Genomic DNA, 3,360 nt, shown 5'->3' on the forward strand with positions numbered 1-3,360 from the left:
CTTCCGTGCAACAATCTTGTGACTGGCCATAATGATTACAGAGCTGCCCGGACGGAACTGGATGTTCTCTGCGATGGTTCCCGTGCAGACACTGGGGGTGCTGGCATCCTCCACCAGCACGGTGGCAAACAAACCCTCACCTAGGTTGAAGCTTGCAATGCCAATAACGGGGAGGTTGAGGTAGGGCAACTCAGATCTGTCAGGTTTGAAGGCCCACTATCTCAGACATAAGAACGTAAGAAAGTTTACAAACGAGAGGAGGCCATTCGGCCCATCTTGCTCATTTGGTTGTTAGTAGCTTATTGATCCCAAAATTATCAAGCAGCTTCTTGAAGGATCCCAGGGTGTCAGCTTCAACATTTTAAAACTGCATCTCTTTGGTGCTGTAGTAGGCACGCAGGTTGGCCCCGCTGGCATTAGCTTGGCTACTACATTGGCTATTACATTGGCTACAGGGGCTGACTCTGCATTGGCTCTGTCTGCTGACTGGATGTAGCAGAGATACTGGAACCATCAGTACCAGAGATACCGGAACCATCAGTACCAGAGATACCAGAACCATCAGTACCAGAGACACTGGAACCATCAGTCCCAGAGACATTGGAACCATCAGTACCAGAGACACTGGAACCATCAGTACCAGAGACACTGGAACCATCAGTACCAGAGACACTGGAACCATCAGTACCAGAGACACTGGCACCATCAGTACCATAGACAACAGAACCATCAGTAACAACAGCTGGCTCGTTGGTCTAGGGGTATGATTCTCGCTTAGGGTGCGAGAGGTCCCGGGTTCAAATCCCGGACGAGCCCATTTTAATGATTTTTTTGAGGATGCAACATCGATAATGGATAATTGCAAAGCATATGACATGGTTTATTTAGATTTCCAGAAAGCTTTTGACAAAGTCCCGCACAAAAGATTAATTCTCAAACTGAACGCAGTTGGGATTCAAGGAAACGCATGTACATGGATTAGGGAGTGGTTAACATGTAGAAAACAGAAAGTACTGATTAGAGGAAAAACCTCAGAATGGAGTGTGGTAACCAGCGGTGTACCACAGGGATCAGTATTAGGTCCTCTGCTATTCCTAATCTACATTAATGATTTAGATTCTGGTATAGTAAGCAAACTTGTTAAATTTGCAGACGACACAAAAGTAGGAGGAGTGGCAAACACTGTTGCAGCAGCAAAGGTCATTCAAAATGATCTAGACAAGATTCAGAACTGGGCAGACACATGGCAAATGACATTTAATAGAGAAAAGTGTAAGGTACTGCACGCAGGAAATAAAAATGTACATTATAAATATCATATGGGAGATATTGAAATTGGAGAAGGAATCTATGAAAAAGACCTAGGAGTTTTTGTTGACTCAGAAATGTCTTCATCTAGGCAATGTGGGGAAGCTATAAAAAAGGCTAACAAGATGCTCGGATACATTGTGAAAAGTGTTGAATTTAAATCAAGGGAAGTAATGTTAAAACTGTACAATGCACTTGTAAGACCTCATCTTGAATATTGTGTGCAGTTCTGGTCACCTCGCTATAAAAAAGATATTGCTGCTCTAGAAAGAGTGCAAAGAAGAGCGACCAGAATTATTCCGGGCTTAAAAGGCATGTCATATGCAGACAGACTAAAAGAATTGAATCTGTTCAGTCTTAAATAAAGAAGACTACGTGGCAACCTAATTCAAGCATTCCAAATTCTAAAAGGTATTGACAGTGTCGACCCAAGGGACTTTTTCAGCCTGAAAAAAGAAACAAGGACCAGGGGTCACAAATGGAGTTTAGAAAAAGGGGCATTCAGAACAGAAAATAGGAGACACTTTTTTACACAGAGAATTGTGAGGGTCTGGAATCAACTCCCCAGTAATGTTATTGAAGCTGACACCCTGGGATCCTTCAAGAAGCTGCTTGATGAGATTTTGGGATCAATGAGCTACTAACAACCAAACGAGCAAGATGGGCCGAATGGCCTCCTCTCGTTTGTAAACTTTCTTATGTTCTTATGTTCTTACCAGAGATACTGGAACCATCAGTCCCAGAGATAATGGAACCATTAGTACCAGAGATAATGGAACCATCAGTACCAGAGATAATAGAACCATTAGTACCAGAGATCCTGGAACCATCAGTACCAGAGAAAATGGGACCATCAATACCAGAGACACTAGAACCATCAGTACCAGAGACACTGGAACCATCAGTACCAGAGATACTGGAACCATCAATACCAGAGACACTGGAACCATCAGTCCTCGAGATACTGGAACCATCAGTACCAGAGACACTGGAACCATCAGTACCAGAGTCACTGTAACCATCAATACCAGAGACACTGGAACCATCAGTCCCGGAGACCCTGGAACCATCAGTACCAGAGAAAATGGGACCATCAGTACCAGAGACACTGGAAACATCAGTACCAGAGATACTGGAACCATCAATACCAGAGACACTGGAACCATCAGTCCCAGAGATACTGGAACCATCAGTACCAGAGACACTGGAACCATCAGTACCAGAGACACTGGAACCATCAATACCAGAGACACTGGAACCATCAGTCCCGGAGACCCTGGAACCATCAGTACCAGAGAAAATGGGACCATCAGTACCAGAGACACTAGAACCATCAGTACCAGAGACACTGGAACCATCAGTACCAGAGATACTGGAACCATCAGTCCCAGAGACACTGGAACCATCAGTACCACAGACACTGGAACCATCAGTACCAGAGACACTGGAACCATCAGTACCAGAGACACTGGAACCATCAGTACCAGAGATACTGGAACCATCAGTCCCAGAGACACTGGAACCATCAGTACCAGAGACACTGGAACCATCAGTACCAGAGACACTGGAACCATCAGTCCCCGAGAGAACCATCAGTGGACACCATCAGTACCAGAGACACTGGAACCATCAATACCAGAGACACTGGAACCATCAGTCCCGGAGACACTGGAACCATCAGTCCCCGAGATACTGGAACCATCAGTACCAGAGACACTGGAACCAGCAGTCCCAGATACACTGGAACTGGCCCCACCTATCGTCGTCAGCTGTGGGGTTGGATTTGTTTACATCAATTTATATCTGGAATTAAAAAAGAAAGACAGACTTTAGGCCTTGCGGATTCAGTATCAAGATCAGAGAGACACTAAGACAGAAATAGAGAGAGAAGTAGGTTTTGATTTAAAAACAATTTTGCCAGTTACTAGGGTAACTGTTACCTTTCTAATTCCAGTTACTGTGAAACTACTTTTTACACCAATAATAATAATAATACAAAGTTTAATGTCTTCTTTATTTACTAACAACTCACTCATAGACTCATTGGATCAA

The 3,360-nt window shown here is 44.1% G+C and overlaps 1 non-coding gene across 1 annotated transcript; it reads left to right on the forward strand.

Annotated features, from left to right (window-relative positions):
* Window positions 1-744: 744 nt before the first annotated feature.
* Window positions 745-816, forward strand: trnap-agg. Its single transcript has one exon. It is a non-coding gene; the product is annotated as a tRNA-Pro (tRNA).
* Window positions 817-3,360: the final 2,544 nt, after the last annotated feature.

Source organism: Polyodon spathula, unplaced genomic scaffold, assembly GCF_017654505.1.
Source record: "Polyodon spathula isolate WHYD16114869_AA unplaced genomic scaffold, ASM1765450v1 scaffolds_2370, whole genome shotgun sequence".
In the NCBI taxonomy this organism is placed as follows: domain Eukaryota; kingdom Metazoa; phylum Chordata; class Actinopteri; order Acipenseriformes; family Polyodontidae; genus Polyodon; species Polyodon spathula.